Genomic DNA, 19194 nt, shown 5'->3' with positions numbered 1-19194 from the left:
CAGAGGAATTACACAGAAAAAGCTGGGCGTTCAAAACGCCCAGTGAAGAAGGACAGACTTGCGTTTAAACGCCAGCCAGGGTACCTGGTTGGGCGTTTAACGCCCAAAAAGGTAGCATTTTGGGCGTTAAACGCCAGAATGGATACCATTCTGGGCGTTTAACGCCAGGATGGCACAAGGGGGAGGATTTTGTTTTCAAATCAATTTTTTTCAAGTTTTCAAAGTTTTTCAAAATCAAATCTTTTTCAAATCATATCTTTTCAATCAAATGTTTTCAAAATCAATTTCTTTCCTTTTTCAAAGATACCTGCTATCAATTAATGATTTGATTCAACATTTCAAGTATGTTGCCTTTTCTGTTGAGAAAGGTTTAATGTTTGAATCATATCTTTTCTTGATAGGCAAGTCATTAATTTTTAAAATCAAATCTTTTTAAAATTGTTTTCAAATCATATTTTCTCAATCACATTTTTTTTAAAACCAATAATATCTTCTTAACCACATCTTTTTCAAAATAAGTTTTCAATCAAATTTTTTTGACTTCTAATTTCAAAATCTTTTTCAAACCACTTGAATTCTTTTCCACTTTGAGTTTTCGAAAATTATCAATCAATTTTTCAAAATGATTTTAAAAACTTTTTAATTAATCTTCGAAAATTCTCTTCCCCTCTTCCCACATCCTTTTATTTATGGAGTACCACTCCTTCTCAATGCACAATTCGAACTCTCTCTGATCAAGTTCGAATTCTTCTACCTTCTTTCTTCTATTTTTCTGTTCTTCTGACACCTCAAGGAATCTCTATACTGTGACATAGAGGATTCCACATCTTCTTGTTCACTTCTCTTTCATATGAGCAGGAGCAGAGACAAAGGCATTCTTGTTGAAGCTGACCCTGAACCTGAAAGGACCTTGAAGCGAAAGCTAAGAGAAGCTAAGGCACAATTCTCTATAGAGGACCTAACAGAAATCTTCAAAGAAGAAGAACCCATGGCAGCCGAAAACAACAACAATGCAAACAATGCAAGGAAGGTGCTGGGTGACTTTACTGCACCTACTCCCGACTTCTATGGGAGAAGCATCTCTATCCCTGCCATTGGAGCAAACAACTTTGAGCTTAAGCCTCAATTAGTTTCTCTAATGCAACAGAATTGCAAGTTTCATAGACTTCCATTGGAAGATCCTCATCAGTTTTTAGCTGAATTCTTGCAAATCTGTGACACTGTCAAGACTAATGGGGTTGACCCTGAGGTCTACAGACTTATGCTATTCCCTTTTGCTGTAAGAGACAGAGCTAGGACATGGTTGGACTCACAACCTAAAGAAAACCTGGACTCATGGGAAAAGCTAGTCAATGCCTTCTTGGAAAAGTTCTTTCCACCTCAAAAATTGAGTAAGCTTAGAGTGGAAGTCCAAACCTTCAGACAAAAGGATGGAGAATCCCTCTATGAAGCTTGGGAAAGATACAAACAATTGATCAGAAAATGTCCATCTGACATGCTTTCTGAATGGAGCATCATAGGTATTTTCTATGATGGTCTCTCTGAACTATCCAAGATGTCTTTGGATAGCTCTGCTGGAGGATCTCTTCATTTGAAGAAGACGCCTACAGAAGCTCAAGAGCTAATTGAAATGGTTGCAAATAACCAATTCATGTACACTTCTGAAAGGAATCCTGTGAACAATGGGACTAATCAGAAGAAAGGAGTTCTTGAGATTGATGCTCTGAATGCCATATTGGCTCAGAACAAGATATTGACTCAACAAGTCAATTTGATTTCTCAAAGTCTGTCTGGAATGCAAAATGCACCAAGCAGTACTAAGGATGCTTCATCTGAAGAAGAAGCCTATGATCCTGAGAACCCTTCAATGGAAGAGGTGAATTACCTAGGAGAATCCTATGGAAACACCTATAATTCTTCATGGAGAAATCACCCAAATTTCTCATGGAAGAATCAAGAAAGACCTCAACAAGGTTTTAACAACAATAATGGTGGAAGAAATAGGTTTAGCAATAGCAAGCCTTTTCCATCATCTTCTCAGCAACAGAGAGGGAATTCTAAGCAGAACCCCTCTGACTTAGCAACTATGGTCTCTGATCTAATCAAAACCACTCAAAGTTTCATGACTGAAACAAGGTCCTCCATTAGGAATTTGGAGGCACAAGTGGGACAGCTGAGCAAGAAAATTACTGAACTCCCTCCTAGTACTCTCCCAAGCAACACAGAAGAAAATCCAAAAGGAGAGTGCAAGGCCATCAACATGGCCAAATTTGGAGAGGAAGGAGAGGCAGTGAACGCCACTGAGGAAGACCTCAATGGGCGTGCACTGACCTCCACTGAGTTCCCCAATGAGGAACCATGGGAATCTGAGGCTCAAAATGAGACCATAGAGATTCCATTGGACTTACTTCTGCCTTTCATGAGCTCTGATGAGTATTCTTCCTCTGAAGAGGATGAGTATGTCACTGAAGAGCAAGTTGCTAAATACCTTGGAGCAATCATGAAGCTAAATGACAAGTTATTTGGAAATGAGACTTGGGAGAATGAACCTCCTTTACTCACCAAAGAATTGGATGACTTGTCTAGGCAGGAATTACCTCAAAAGAGACAAGATCCTGGGAAGTTTTCAATACCTTGTACCATAGGCACCATGACCTTCAAGAAGGCTCTGTGTGACTTAGGGTCAAGTGTAAACCTCATGCCTCTCTCTGTAATGGAGAAGCTAGGGATCTTTGAGGTATAAGCTGCAAGAATCTCATTAGAGATGGCAGACAACTCAAGAAAACAAGCTCATGGACTTATAGAGGATGTTTTGGTGAAAATTGAAAACCATTACATCCCTGCTGATTTCATAGTCCTAGAGACTGGGAAGTGCATGGATGAATCCATCATCCTTGGCAGACCCTTCCTAGCCACAGCAAAGGCTGTGATTGATGTTGATAGAGGCGAACTGATCATTCAAGTGAATGAAGAATCCTTTGTTTTTAAAGCTCAAGGATATCCCTCTGTCACCATGGAGAGGAAGCATAAAGAGCTTCTCTAAAATCAGAGTCAAACAGAGCCCCCACAGTCAAACTCTAAGTTTGGTGTTGGGAGGCTACAACCAAACTCTAAGTTTGGTGTTGAACCCCCACATTCAAACTCTAAGTTTGGTGTTGGGAGGTTCCAACATTGCTCTGAGAAAATGTGAGGCTCCATGAGAGCCCTCTGTCAAGCTACTGACATTAAAGAAGCGCTTGTTGGGAGGCAACCCAATGTTATATTTTGACTATTTTCTTTTGTTATTTTATGTTTTTTGTAGGTTGATGATCATGAGAAGACACAAAATCAATTGAAAAAGCAAAAACAGAATGAAAAACAGGAAGAAAAATAGCACACCCTGGAGGAAGAATCCACTGGCGTTTAAACGCCAGTGAGGCTAGCAGTTGGGCGTTTAACGCCCAGTCTGGCACCATTCTGGGCGTTTAACGCCAGAAAGGGGCACCAGACTGGCGTTAAACGCCAGAAAAGGGCAAGAACCTGGCGTTAAACGCCAGGAATGGGCACCAGCCCGGCGTTTAACGCCAGAAATGGCTCAAAACGTGATTTTGAATGCCATTTGGTGCAGGGATGACTTTTTCTTGACACCACAGGATCTGTGGACCCCACAGGATCCCCACCAACCCCACCACTCTCTCTCTTCTTCACCCATTCACCAATCACCTCAATACCTCTTCCCCAAAAACCCTTCACCTATCAAATCCTTCTTTCTCTTCACCACTCATCCATCCTTCATAAACCCCACCTACCTCACCATTCAAATTCAAACCACTTTCCCACCCAAACCCACCCTCACTTGACCGAACCTTACCCACCCCCTCTCCTATATATACCCTTCTTCACCCCTTCATTTTCACACAACCTAAACACCACTTCCCCCCCTCTTTGGCCGAACACAAAAGCCATTTCCTTCTTCCTCATTTCTTCTTCTTCTACTCTATTCTTTCTTTTTTTGCTCGAGGACGAGCAAACCTTTTAAGTTTGGTGTGGTAAAAGCATTGCTTTTTGTTTTTCCAAAACCATTTATGGCATCCAAGGCCAGAGAAACCTCTAGAAAGAGGAAAGGGAAGGCAAAAGCTTCCACCTCCGAGTCATGGGAGATGGAAAGATTCATCTCAAGGGTGCATCAAGACCACTTCTATGAAGTTGTGGCCTTAAAGAAGGTGATCCCCGAGGTCCCTTTTTCACTCAAAAAAGGTGAATATCCGGAGATCCGACATGAGATCCGAAGAAGAGGTTGGGAAATTCTTACCAACCCCATTCAACAAGTCGGAATCTTAATGGTTCAAGAGTTCTATGCCAATGCATGGATCACCAAGAACCATGATCAAAGTGTGAACCCAGATCCAAAGAATTATCTTACTATGGTTCGGGGGAAATACTTGGATTTTAGTCCGGAAAGTGTAAGGTTGGCATTCAATTTGCCCATGATGCAAGGAGATGAACACCCTTACACTAGAAGGGTCAACTTTGATCAAAGGTTGGACCAAGTCCTCATAGTCATATGTGAAGAGGGCGCCCAATGGAAGAGAGATTCAAGAGGGAAGCCGGTTCAATTAAGAAGGCATGACCTCAAACCCGTGGCTAGAGGATGGTTGGAGTTTATCCAACGCTCAATCATTCCCATTAGCAACCGGTCCGAAGTTACTCTAGACCGGGCCATCATGATTCATAGCATCATGATTGGAGAAGAAGTGGAAGTTCATGAGGTTATAGCCCAAGAACTCTATAAGGTGGCGGACAAGTCCTCTACCTTAGCAAGGTTAGCCTTTCCTCATCTCATTTGTCACCTCTGTTATTCAGTTGGAGTTGACATAGAGGGAGACACCCCCATTGATGAGGATAAGCCCATCACTAAGAAAAGGATGGAGCACACAAGAGACCCCACTCATCATGAGATCCCTGAGATGCCTCAAGGGATGCACTTTCCTCCACAAAACAATTGGGAGCAACTGAACACCTCCCTTGGAGAATTGAGTTCCAACATGGGACAACTAAGGGTGGAGCATCAAGAACACTCCATCATCCTCCATGAAATTAGAGAAAACCAAAGGATCATGAGAGAGGAGCAACAAAGACAAGGAAGAGACATTGAGGAGCTCAAGCACTCCATAGGATCTTCAAGAGGAAGAAAGAGCCGCCATCACTAAGGTGGACCCGTTCTTTAATCTCCTTGTTCTTTATTTTCTGTTTTTCGAAAATTAATGCTTATGTTTGTCCATGTTTGTGTCTTGTGATCATTAGTGTCTTAGTGTCTATGCCTTAAATTTATGAATGTCCTATGAATCCATCACCTTTCTTAAAAAAAAATGTTCTTAATTGAAAAAGAAAAAGAATTGCATGAATTTTGAATTTTATAGCAGTTTAATTATTTTGATGTGGTGGCATTACTTTTGTCTTCTGAATGTATGCTTAAACAGTGCATATGTCTTTTGAATTTGTGGTTCATGAATGTTGGCTCTTGAAAGAATGATGAAAAAGGAGACATGTTACTGAGGATCTGAAAAATCATAAAAATGATTCTTGAAGCAAGAAAAAGCAGTGAATACAAAAAAAAAGAGGCGAAAAAAAAACCGAAAAAAAAAGAAAGAGAAAAAGAAAGAAAAAGAAAGAATAAAGTTGTGATCCAAGGCAAAAAGAGTGTGCTTAAGAACCCTGGACACCTCTAATTGGGGACTCTAGCAAAGCTGAGTCACAATCTGAAAAGGTTCACCCAATTATGTGTCTGTGGCATGTATGTATCCGGTGGTAATACTGGAAGACAGAGTGCTTTGGGCCACGGCCAAGACTCATAAAGTAGCTGTGTTCAAGAATCATCATACTTAACTAGGAGAATCAATAACACTATCTGGATTCTGAGTTCCTAAAGAAGCCAATCATTCTGAGTTGCAAAGGATAGAGTGAGATGCCAAAACTGTTCAGAGGCAAAAAGCTAAAAGCCCCGCTCATCTAATTAATACTGATCTTCATAGATGTTTTTGGAGTTCATTGCATATTCTCTTCTTTTTATCTTATTTGATCTTCAGTTGCTTGAGGACAAGCAACAATTTAAGTTTGGTGTTGTGATGAGCGGATAATTTGTACCCTTTTTGGCATTATTTTTAGTATGTTTTTAGTAGTTTTAGTTGAGTTCTTAGTATATTTTTATTAGTTTTTAGTTAAAATTCACTTTTCTGGACTTTACTATGAGTTTGTGTATTTTTCTATGATTTCAGGTATTTTCTGGCTGAAATTGAGGGACCTGAGCAAAAATCTGATTCAGAGACTGAAAAGGACTGCAGATGCTGTTGGATTCTGACCTCCCTGCACTCGAAGTGGATTTTCTGGAGCTACAAAAGCCCAATTGGCGCACTCTCAACGGCATTGGAAAGTAAACATCCTGGGCTTTCCAGCAATATATGATAGTCCATACTTTGCCCAAGATTTGATGGCCCAAACCGGCGTTCAAAGTCACCCTCAGAAATCCCAGCGTTAAACGCCGGAACTGGCACCAAAATGGGAGTTAAACGCCCAAACTGGCATAAAAGCTGGCGTTTAACTCCAAGAAGAGTCTCTACACGAAATTGCTTCATTGCTCAGCCCAAGCACACACCAAGTGGGCCCGAAAGTGGATTTTTATGTCATTTACTCATCTCTGTAAACCTTAGGCTACTAGTTTTCTATAAGTAGGACCTTTTGCTATTGTATCTGAGAGCTTTTGATCATGTTTTTATGATTGAACTCACTTTGGGAGGCTGGCCATTCGGCCATGCCTAGACCTTGTTCTTATGTATTTTCAACGGTGGAGTTTCTACACACCATAGATTAAGGTGTGGAGCTCTGCTGTACCTCGAGTATTAATGCAATTACTATTGTTCTTCTATTCAATTCTGCTTGTTCTTTGTCCAAGATATCACTTGTTCTTCAACTTGATGAATGTGATGATCCGTGACACTCATCATCATTCTCACCTATGAACAAAGTGACTGACAACCACTTTTGTTCTACAAGCAACCAAGGCTCTAGTGAATATCTCTTGGATTCCTGATACACGATGCATGGTTGATCACCTGACAACCGAGTGCTCGCCTGACAAACGAGCCAGCCATTCCGTGAGATCAGAGTCTTCGTGGTATAGGCGAGAACTGATGGCGGCATTCAAGAGAATCCGGAAGGTCTAAACCTTGTCTGTGGTATTCTGAGTAGGATTCAATGATTGAATAACTGTGACGTGCTTCAAACTCCTAGCAGGCGGGGCGTTAGTGACAGACGCAAAAGAATCACTGGATTCTATTCCGGCCTGACCGAGAACCGACAGCTGATTAGCCATATGCTGTGACAGAGCATAGGAACATTTTTACTGAGAGGATGGGAGGTAGCCACTGACAACGGTGAAACCCTACATAAGCTTGCCATGGAAAGGAGTAAGAAGGATTGGATGAAGACAGTAGGAAAGCAGAGAGACGGAAGGGAAGGCATCTTCATACGCTTATCTGAAGTTCCTATCAATGAATTACATAAGTGCCTCTATCTTTATCTTTATGCTTTATTCGTATACCACTATACCCATTTGAGTCTGCCTGACTGAGATTTACAAGGTGACCATAGCTTGCTTCATACCAACAATCTCCGTGGGATCGACCCTTACTCACGTAAGGTATTACTTGGACGACCCAGTGCACTTACTGGTTAGTTGTGTGAAGTTGTAGTGATCACAATTTCGCGCTACCACTTTAGCTGGACTATTACTGAGCTTTAATCAAGTCTCAGTTTTGAGCATTCTTGCTCAAAATTGCTTTCAAGATAATGTTTGACTCTCTGTCCATTAACAATAAACTTTTTGTTAGAATCATTATCCTGAAGCTCTACGTATCCATAAGGTGACACACTTGTAATCACATATGGTCCTCTCCACTGGGATTTTAATTTTTCGGAGAATAATCTGAGCCTAGAATTAAACAGCAGAACTTTCTGCCCTAGCTCAAAGATTCTGGATGATAGCTTCTTATCATGCCATCTTTTTGCTTTCTCTTTGTAAATTTTTGCATTTTCGAAAGCATTGAGTCTGAATTCCTTTAGCTCATTTAACTAGAGCAATCATTTTTCTCCAGCTAACTTGGCATCAAGGTTTAGGAATCTGGTTGCCCAGTAGGCCTTATGTTCCAGTTCCACTGGCAAGTGACAGGCTTTTCCATACACAAGCTGGTATGGAGAGGTCCCTATAGGAGTCTTGAATGCTGTTCTGTATGCCCACAGAGCATCATCCAAGCTTCTTGCCCAATCTCTTCTACAGTTAACCACAGTCTATTCCAGGATTCTTTTAAGTTCTCTATTAGAGACTTCAGCTTGCTCAGTTGTCTGTGGATGATATGGAGTTGCCACCCTATGGCTGACTCCATATCGAACCATAGCAGAGTAAAGCTGTTTATTGCAGAAATGAGCGCCCCTATCACTGATTAGTACTCTAGGGACACTAAATCTGCTGAAGATATGTTTCTGGAGGAATTTCAGCACTTCTTAGTATCATTAGTGGGTGTTGCAATAGCTTTTACCCATTTGGATACATAATCCACTGCCACTAGAATATAAGTGTTTGAGTGTGATGGTGGGAAAGGCCCCATGAAGTCAATACCCCATACATCAAACAACTCAATCTCCAAGATCCCTTGTTGAGGCATGGCATAACTGTGAGGCAGATTGCCAGATCTTTGGCAACTGTCACAATTAAGTACAAACTCTCGGGAGTCTTTATGGAGAATAGGCCAATAGAAGCCACATTGGAGGACTCTTGTGGCTGTTCGTTCACTTCCAAAATGTCCTCCATATTATGATCCATGGCAATGCTGTAGGATCTTCTGTGCTTCCTCTTTAGGCACAGATCTACGGATTACTCCGTCTGCACATCTCTTGAAGAGATATGGTTCATCCCAAAGATAGTACTTTGCATCTGTGATCAATTTCTTTGATTGCTTCCTACTATACTCTTTGGGTATGAATCTCACAGCCTTATAATTTGTAATGTCTGCAAACCATGGTACTTTTTGGATGGCAAAGAGTTGCTCATCAGGAAAGTTTTCAGAGATCCCAGTAAGAGGGAGGGACGCCCCTTCTACTGGTTCTATTCGGGACAGGTAATCTGCTACTTGGTTCTCTGTCCCTTTTCTGTCGCTTATTTCTATATCAAACTCTTGCAAAAGCAACACCCATCTTATGAGTCTGGGTTTTGAATCCTGCTTTGCGAGTAGATATTTAAGAGCAGCATGGTTAGTATACACAATCACTTTTGATCCTACTAAATAAGATTTGAACTTGTCAATGGCGTAAACCACTGCAAGTAACTCTTTTTCTGTGGTTGTGTAGTTCTTCTGTGCGTCATTTAAAACACGAATGGCATAATAAACGACATGCAGAAGCTTGTCATGCCTTTGTCCCAACACTGCACCAATGGCATGGTCACTGACATCACACATTAGTTCAAATGGTAATGTCCAGTCTGGTGCAGAGATGACTGGTGCTGTGATCAGCTTAGCTTTCAGAGTCTCAAATGCCTGCAAACACTCCTTATCAAAGATAAATGGCGTGTCAACAGCTAGCAGATTAGTCAGAGGTTTGGAAATTTTTGAAAAATCTTTTATAAACCTCCTATAGAATCCTGCATGCCCCAGAAAGCTTCTGATTGCCTTAACATTGGTAGGTGGTGGTAATTTTTCAGTTACCTCTACCTTAGCTTGATCCACCTCTATTCCCTTGTTCGAAATTTTGTGCCCAAGGACAATTTCTTCAGTCACCATAAAGTGACATTTTTCCCAGTTTAAAACTAGGTTAGTCTCTTGGCACCTCTTTAGAACAAGTGCTAGATGGTCAAGACAGGAGCTGAATGAGTCTCCAAATACTGAAAAGTCATCCATGAAGACTTCTAGAAAATTTTCCACCATATCAGAGAAAATAGAGAGCATGTACCTTTGAAAGGTTGCAGGTGCATTGCACAGACCAAATGGCATCCTTCTGTATGCAAATACTTCTGATGGACATGTGAATGTTGTTTTCTCTTGATCTTGGGGATCTATTGCAATTTGATTATAACCTGAATATCCATCCAGGAAGCAGTAGTATTTATGACCTGCTAATCTTTCTAGCATTTGGTCTATGAATGGTAAAGGAAAATGATCCTTTCTGGTAACTGTATTGAGCCTTCTATAATCAATACACATATGCCACCCTGTAACTGTTCTTATAGGAACCAGTTCATTTTGTTCATTATGAACCACTGTCATGCCACCCTTCTTAGGGACGACTTGGACAGGGCTTACCCAGGGGCTATCAAAAATAGGATAAATAATCCCAGCCTCTAGTAATTTAGTGACCTCCTTCTGCACCACATCCTTCATGGCTGGATTCAGCCGCCTCTGTGGTTGAACCACTGGCTTAGCGTCACGCTCCAATAGGATCTTGTGCATGCATCTGGCTGGGCTAATGCCCTTAAGATCACTGATGGACCACCCAAGAGCTGTCTTGTGTGTCCTTAGCACTTGAATTAGTGCTTCCTCTTCCTGTGGCTCTAAGATAGAGCTTATGATTACAGGAAAGGTATCACCTTCTCCCAGAAATGCATATTTCATGGATGGTGGTAATGGTTTGAGCTTGGATTTGGGAGGTTTCTCCTCTTCTTGAGGGATTTTTAGAGGTTCTATTATTCTCTCTGGTTCCTCCAGATCAGGTTGAGCATCTTTAAAGATATCCTCTAGCTCTGATTCGAGACTCTCAGTCATATTGACCTCTTTTACCAGAGAGTCAATAATATCAATGCTCATGCAGTCATTTGGGGTGTCTGGATGCTGCATAGCTTTGACAACATTCAACTTAAACTCGTCCTCATTGACTCTTAGGGTTACTTCCCCTTTTTGGACGTCAATGAGGGTTCGTCCAGTTGCTAGGAAAGGTCTTCCTAGAATGAGAGTTGCACTCTTGTGCTCCTCCATTTCTAGCACCACAAAGTCAGTGGGAAAGGCAAATGGCCCAACCTTGACAATCATGTCTTCAATCACGCCTGATGGGTATTTAATGGAGCCATCAGCAAATTGGAGACATATCTGGGTTGGTTTGACTTCTTCAGTCAAACCAAGCTTTCTGATAGTAGATGCAGGTATTAGGTTGATACTTGCCCCAAGATCACATAGAGCTTGCTTGGTACAAATACCCTCTAATGTGCATGGTATCATAAAGCTTCCGGGATCTTTAAGCTTTTCTGGTAAGCTTTTCAGAATGACTGCACTGCATTCTTCAATGAGGTAAACTTTTTTAGTTTCTCTCCAATCCTTCTTATGACTTAAGATTTCTTTCATGAACTTAGCGTAAGAGGGTATTTGCTAAGGTGCCTCTGCAAATGGAATCTTTATTTCAAGAGTCCTGAGATAGTCTGCAAAGCGGGCAAATTGCTTATCCTGTTCTGCGTGGCGGAGTTTCTGAGAATAAGGCATTTTGGCTTTGTATTCCTCAACCTTAGTTGCTGCAGGTTTATTGCCTATAGATGTGGGTTGAGAAGCCTTTTTAGAGGGGTTGCTATCAGCACTTGTATGTGTCTAATCCCCCATTGGCGTTTGAATGCCAGGGGTGGAAGCTGGAGTGGCATTAGACGCCAATCCTTACCTGTTTCTAGCGTTTGAACGCCAGAACTGAGCTTCCTTTGGGCGTTCAACGCGAACTTCTTGCCTGTTTCTGGCGTTTAAACGCCAAAACTGAGCATGGGTTGGGTGTTTAACGCTAGTTCTCCACCCTTTTCTGGTGTTTGAGCGCCAGAATTATTCCTCTCTGGGCTCTTACTGTCTTCAGAGGGAATCTGGGTAGCAGTTTGTTCATTTCTTGGCTTCCTGCTGCCTTGAAATAAGGTATTTAATGTCTTCCCACTTCTTAATTGAACTGCTTGGCATTCTTCTGTTATTTGTTTTGATAACTGCTGTTCTATTTGCTTCAACTGCACTTCCATATTCATATTAGCCAGTCTTGTGTCTTGCAATATCTCCTTGAATTCGGCTAGCTGTTTTGTTAGAAAATCTAATTGCTTATTGAATTCAGTAACTTGTTCTGCAGGACTGAGTTCAGCAGTTACTGTTTTAGCCTCTTCTTTCATGGAAGGTTCACTACTTAGGTACAGATGCTGATTTCTAGCAACTGTATCAATGAGCTCTTGAGCTTCTTCAATTGTCTTTTTCATGTGTATAGATCCACCAGCTGAGTGGTCCACAGACATCTGAGCTTTCTCTGTAAGCCCATAATAGAAGATGTCTAACTGCACCCACTCTGAAAATATTTCAGAGGGGTATTTTCTTAGCATCTCTCTGTATCTCTCCCAGGCATCATAAAGAGATTCATTATCTCCTTGTTTAAAGCCTTGGATATTTAGCCTTAGCTGTGTCATCCATTTTGGAGGGAAGTATTGATTCAGGAATTTCTCTGACAGCTATTTTTATGTCCTTATGCTAGCCTTAGGTTGGTTATTTAACCACCTCTTAGCTTGGTCTTTTATAGCAAATGAAAATAGTAATAATCTGTAGACATCCTGATCTACTTCCTTATCATGTACTGTGTCAGCAATTTGTAAAAACTATGCCAGAAACTCTGTAGGTTCTTCCTGTGGAAGACCGGAATACTGGCAACTTTGCTGCACCATGATAATGAGCTGAGGATTCAACTCAAAACTACTGACTCCGATGGAGGGTATACAGATACTACTCCCATATGAAGCAGTAGTGGGGTTAGCATATGACCCCAGAGTCCTTTTGGACTGTTCATTTCTACTTAGGTCCATGATGGATAAAGGGAGATGATGTAGATTTATTTTATTTATTTTATTATATATAAAAAAAGAATTTTTGAAATAATAAAATAAAATAAAATAAGGACTAAAATAAAAAAAATATGAAAATATTTTATGAGGATTTTTGAAAAAGTGAGGAGAAAGAAAGTGGTTATAATATTTTTGAAAAAGATGTGATTTTTTTTAAAAAAGAGAATAAGATTTGAAAAATTTTGAAATTGAAATCTGAATTTTTGTAAAAAAAAAAATTCGAAATAATTGCTAAAAAAATAGTTAGAAAAGATATTTTTTTGATTTTTGAATTTTATTATGAAAGAGAAAAACACACAAAAGACACAAGACTTAAAATTTTTAGATCCAATGCTCCTTGTTTTCGAAAATTTTGGAGGGAAAACTCCAAGAAACACCAAACTTAAAAATTTTAAGATCAAAACATAAAAAAGACTCAAGAACACTTTGAAGATTCACAAGAACAACAAGAACAAAAGACAGAACACCAACCTTAAAATTTTTAGAAAACCAAAATAAAATTTTCGAAAACTAAAGGAAAATTAACAAGAAAATACCAAACTTAAAATTTGGCACAAGATTTAATCAAAGAAAATTTATTCTTTTAAAAATATTTAAAAAAGGAAAACTCAAAGGGGCAACTATTCCCAAGAAAATAGACACATTTAACAAATGCAAGGATTGAACAGATAAAAACTATTTTTTTTTGACAAAAACACACAGGACACCAAACTTAAAACATGCAACTAGACTCAATGAAAAACCAACAATTAATAAAGAAAAATAATATTTTTGAAGAAAATTTTTTTAAAAAGGAATAATAAAAGATGCAATTCTAGTGACTCTAAACCAAAAAGATAAAATTTTCCTAATCTAAGCAACAAGATTCACCGTCAGTTGTTCAAACTCAAACAATCCCCGGCAACGGCGCCAAAAACTTGGTGCACGAAAATTACACTCACACTATGTAATTCCGCACAACTAACCAGCAAGTTCACTGGGTCGTCCAAGTAATACCTTACGTGGGTAAGGGTCGATCCCACGGAGATTGTTGGCTTGAAGCAAGCTATGGTTATCTTATTATTCTTAGTCAGGATACCAATAAGGTTCTTTAGTTTCAATTGTAAAAAGTGAAAGAGCATGAAATGAGTAATTATTACGCAATAATGGAGAATGTGTTGGAGTTTTGGAGATGCTTTGTCTTCTGAATCTCTGCTTTCCTATTGTCATCTTCTTCACGCACACAAGGTTCCTTCTGTGGCAAGAGGTGTGTTGGTGGATCACCGTTGTCAATGGCTACCATCCGTCCTCTCAGTTAAAATGGTCCAAATGCGCTGTCACTGCACGGCTAATCATCTGTCGGTTCTCGATCATGTCGGAATAGGATCCATTGATCCTTTTGCGTTTGTCACTACGCCCAACACTCGCGAGTTTGAAGCTCATCACAGTCATTCAATCCCTGAATCCTACTCAGGATACCACAGATAAGGTTTAGACTTTCCGGATTCTCAAGAATGCTGCCAATGGATTCTAGCTTATACCACGAAGACTCTGAATAAGGAATCTAAGAGATATTCATTCGATCTAATGTAGAACGGAGGTGGTTGTCAGGCACGTGTTCATAGGTTGAGAATGGTGATGAGTGCCACGGATCATCACCTTCTTTATATTGAAGTGCGAATGAACATCTTAGAGAGAAACAAGCGTGTTTGAATAGAAAACAGAAATAATTACATTAATTTATCGAGACGCTGCAGAGCTCCTCACCCCCAACAATGGAGTTTAGAGACTCATGCCGTCAAAGAGTACAAAGTTCAGATCTAAAATGTCATGAGATACAAAATAAGTCTCTAAAAGTTGTTTAAATACTAAACTAGTAACCTAGGTTTACAAAAAATGAGTAAACTAAGATGGATAGTGCAGAAATCCACTTCTAGGGCCCACTTGGTGTGTGCTGGGGCTGAGACTTAAGCTTCTCACGTGCCTGGGCTGTTTCTGGAGTTAAACGTCAGGTTGTAACCTGTTTCTGGCGTTTAACTCCAACTTGCAACCTGTTTCTGGCGTTCAACGCCAGAATGCAACATGGAACTGGCGTTAAACGACAGTTTATGTCATTTATCTTCGCACAAAGTATGGACTATTATATATTGCTGGAAAGCCCTGGATGTCTACTTTCCAACTTAATCGAGAGCGCGCCAATTGGACTTCTGTAGCTCCAAAAATTCATTCCGAGTGTAGGGAGGTCAGAATCCAACAACATCAGCAGTCCTTTTTCAGCCTGAATCAGATTTTTGCTCAGCTCCCTCAATTTCAGCCAGAAAATACCTGAAATCACAGAAAAACACACAAACTCATAGTAAAGTCCGGAAATATGAATTTTGCCTAAAAACTAATAAAAATATACTAAAAACTAACTAAAACATACTAAAATCTACATGAAATTACCCCCAAAAAGCATATAAAATATCCGCTCATTAGAAGTATACCGAGAAGTATGCCACACTAAAAAAATCCCACCACCTCGCCCACTTAAAAGCAAAAAGGGAGGAGGATATAGGACGAAATACTACGAATATCATTGAATCTATGGACATCCTACCAACGAATGCTTCGACTTAAAGAATGTCATAGAGAAATTGGTAAGAGAAGGGAGACTGGATCGGTACCTAGCCAGTAAGACAGATGAGCCCAGAAAAAGAAGAAGAGATGAAGAGGGCGGACGAACAAAACGACCACCTCGTACCCCTGAGAAACACGTTCACATGATACATGGAGGATTTGCGGGAGGAGGAATCTCCAAATCATCTCGCAAAAGACACCTCAAAGAAGTATATCACGTCGAGGGAGGAGAAGGAGCACCCAACCTCCCTACTATTACTTTCACTAAAGAGGACGCAGCTAGCATCATCTTGGGACATGACGATCCCATGGTCATCACTATTATATTAGCCAACGCTAACCTCCACCGCATACTGGTGGACCAAGGAAGCTCAGCTGACATCTTATTCAAAACCGCCTTCGACAAACTCGGCCTGGAAGAAAAAGAGCTCCGAGCATATCCAAACAGTGTATTCGGATTAGGAGACACTCCAATCCAACCACTTGGATATATCTCGTTGCACACAACCTTTGGAAAGAGAAACCGGTCAAAGATGCTCAACATAGACTACATTGTGGTCGACGTAAGCTCAGCCTACAATGCCTTAATAGGTCAAACAACGCTAAATTAGCTCAGGGCAGTAGTCTCAACTCTATATCTATGCACAAAATTCCTAACTACAGAAGGGATCACTACGATAAAAGGAGACCAGAAAATAGCACATCGTTGTTACAATGAAAGCCTAAACCTTCGAGGCAAAGGAGAAGAAATCAACACCATCGAACTTGGGGGAATTTGAGGTTGGGAATAACTCTGTCCACAGCCTGAAGGTGAGACAGAAAAAGTCCAGATCGGAGATGTCCCAGATAAAACAACCAATATTAGCGCAATTCTAAAGGGAGATGTAAAAAAGTCCCTCATACAGTTTTTAAAGGATAATAACGACCTCTTTGCATGGAAGGCTGCGGACATGCCGGGCATAGACCCCAAGCTAATGTGCCACAAACTGGCAGTATATCCAGGATCTCGGCCAGTACAGCTGGTGGACGAAATTGTGATCACATGCTCTTTGTACTTGTATGAAATTTAATAATTGGCTTTATTTGAATTCACAACTCCGTTCAACTAACCAGCAAGTGTACTGGGTCGTCCAAGTAATAAACCTTACGCGAGTAAGGGTCGATCCCACAGAGATTGTTGGTATGAAGCAAGCTATGGTCACCTTGTAAATCTCAGTTAGGCAGATTAAATAGTTTTGGTTTTCAAAAATCAATAATAAAAAGAAAATAAAAGGGATAAAAATACTTATGTAAATCAAGAGTGGGAATTTCAGATAGGCGTATGGAGATGCTGTGCTCCTCTTGAAACTCTACTTCACTACTCGCTCTTCCAATCCTTCTTACTCCTTTCCATGGCAAGCTGTATGTAGGGCATCACCATCATCAATGGCTACTTTCAATCCTCTCGGGAAAATGGTCCTATGCGCTGTCACTGCACGGCTAATCGTCTGGAGGCATCACCCTTGGTTGATAGCTACATCCCATCCTCTCAGTGAAAATGGTCCAAATGCTCTGTCACAGCACGGCTAATCATCTGTCGGTTCTCAATCAGGTTGGAATAGAATCCATTGATTCTTTTGCGTTTGTCACTAACGCCCAGCCTTCAGGAGTTTGAAGCTCGTCACAGTCATTCAATACCGGAATCCTACTCGGAATACCACAGACAAGGTTAGACTTTCCGAATTCCCAGGATCCTACTCGGAATACCACAGACAAGGTTAGACTTTCCGGATTCCCATGAATGCCGCCATCTATCTAGCTTATACCACAAAGATTCTGTTGGGGAATCTAAGAGATATGCGCCCGGCCTAGAGTAGAACGGAAGTGGTTGACAATCACGCGCGTTCATAGGTGAGAATGATGATGAGTGTCACGGATCATCACATTCATCAAAGTTAAGTGCAACGTATATCTTGGAATAAGAATAAAAGAGAATTGAATAGAAGGTAATAGTAATTGTATTGAAACTTGAGGTACAGCAGAGCTCCACACCCTTAATCTATGGTGTGCAGAAACTCCACTGTTGAAAATACATAAGTGAAAGGTTCAGGCATGGCCGAATGGCTAGCCCCCTAGAAGGTGATCAAAAGACCGAATGGTCAAGAGATATCTAATACATTAGTTAAATGTTCTATTTATAAAAAACTAGCTCCTAGGGTTTACATGAGTAAGTAATTGATGCATAAATCCACTTCCGGGGCCCACTTGGTGTATGTTTGAGCTGAGCTTGATCTATCCACGAGCTGAGGCTTCTCTTGGAGTTGAACTTTCAGTTATGACGTGTTTTGGGCGTTCAACTCCGGATCATGACGTTTTTCTGGAGTTTAACTCCAGACAGCAGCATGTACTTGGCGTTCAACGCCAAGTTACGTCGTCAATTTCCGAATAAAGTATGGACTATTATATATTGCTGGAAAGCCCTGGATGTCTACTTTCCAACGCCGTTGAGAGCCCGCCATTAGGAGTTCTGTAGCTCCAGAAAATCCATTTTGAGTACAGGGAGGTTAGATTCCAACAGCATCAGTAGTCCTTTTGTCAGCCTTTTTCAGAGTTTTGCTCAAGTCCCTCAATTTCAGCCAGAAATTACCTGAAATCATAGAAAAACACACAAACTCATAGTAAAGTCCAGAAATGTGAATTTAACATAAAAACTAATGAAAACATCCTTAAAAGTAGCTTGAACTTACTAAAAACTACCTAAAAATAATGCCAAAAAGCGTATAAATTATCCGCTCATCAACAGCAGAGGTGTAGAAAGCTCAGACCAGAAAGATCCCAAGATGTGGAAGAGCAGGTATAAGCTCTACTGGAGGTAGGATTCATTAGGGAAGTCAAGTACCCACTATGGTTAGCCAATATTGTATTGGTGAAAAAATCAAATGGGAAGTGGCAGATGTGCACTGATTACACCGACCTCAACAAAGCCTGCCCAAAAGATCCTTACCCACTCCCAAACATCGACACCCTAGTGGACGCCTCCTCCGGATAAAAGTATCTATCATTTATGGATGCTTATTCAGGGTACAATCAAATCCCGATGTACCCACCTGATAAAAAAAAAAACCTCATTCTTAACACCCAAAGCAAACTATTACTACGTCATCATGCCATTCGGACTCAAAAACACAGGAGCTACCTACCAAAGGTTAATGAACAAAGTCTTCGCAGATCACATCGGAAAACTGATGGAGGTATATGTGGATGACATGTTAGTAAAGACATAACGCGAGGAATCATTACTATCCGACCTCGCCCAAGTATTCAATACCATAAGAAAGTATGGCATGAGACTTAACCCTGCGAAATGCACATTCGTAGTAGAAGCTGGCAAATTCCTAGGATTCATACTCACACAAAGAGGAATCGAAACAAACCCGGACAAGTGCCAGGCCATACTCAACATGAAAAGCCCTACCTGTGTCAAAGAAGTGCAACAACTCAACGGGCGACTGACAGCCTTGTCCAGGTTTCTAGCTGGATCAGCCATAAGATCTCTCCCTTTCTACGCTACACTGAGGAAAGGAAAGAAGTTCGATTGGAAATCAGAGTGAGAGCTAGCTTTCCAGGATTTCAAAAGATTCTTGGGACAACCACCCGTTCTTGCTCAAGCTCAGGAAGGAGAAGCACTCATATTATACCTAGCTGTAGGAAGCCGGGCAGTAGCCTCGGCACTAGTCCGAGAAGACGAAAGTGGA

The 19194-nt window shown here is 40.7% G+C and overlaps 1 non-coding gene across 1 annotated transcript; it reads right to left on the bottom strand.

Moving 5' to 3' along the window:
* Positions 1 to 1393: 1393 nt before the first annotated feature.
* On the bottom strand, positions 1394 to 1497 carry LOC130984004 (small nucleolar RNA R71). Its single transcript, XR_009087966.1, has one exon. It is a non-coding gene; the product is annotated as a small nucleolar RNA R71 (small nucleolar RNA).
* Positions 1498 to 19194: the final 17697 nt, after the last annotated feature.

Source organism: Arachis stenosperma, chromosome 5 (assembly GCF_014773155.1).
Source record: "Arachis stenosperma cultivar V10309 chromosome 5, arast.V10309.gnm1.PFL2, whole genome shotgun sequence".
Classification (NCBI taxonomy): domain Eukaryota; kingdom Viridiplantae; phylum Streptophyta; class Magnoliopsida; order Fabales; family Fabaceae; genus Arachis; species Arachis stenosperma.
Note: the sequence above shows the minus strand (reverse complement) of the source record. Positions and strands in the feature narration are given on the sequence as shown.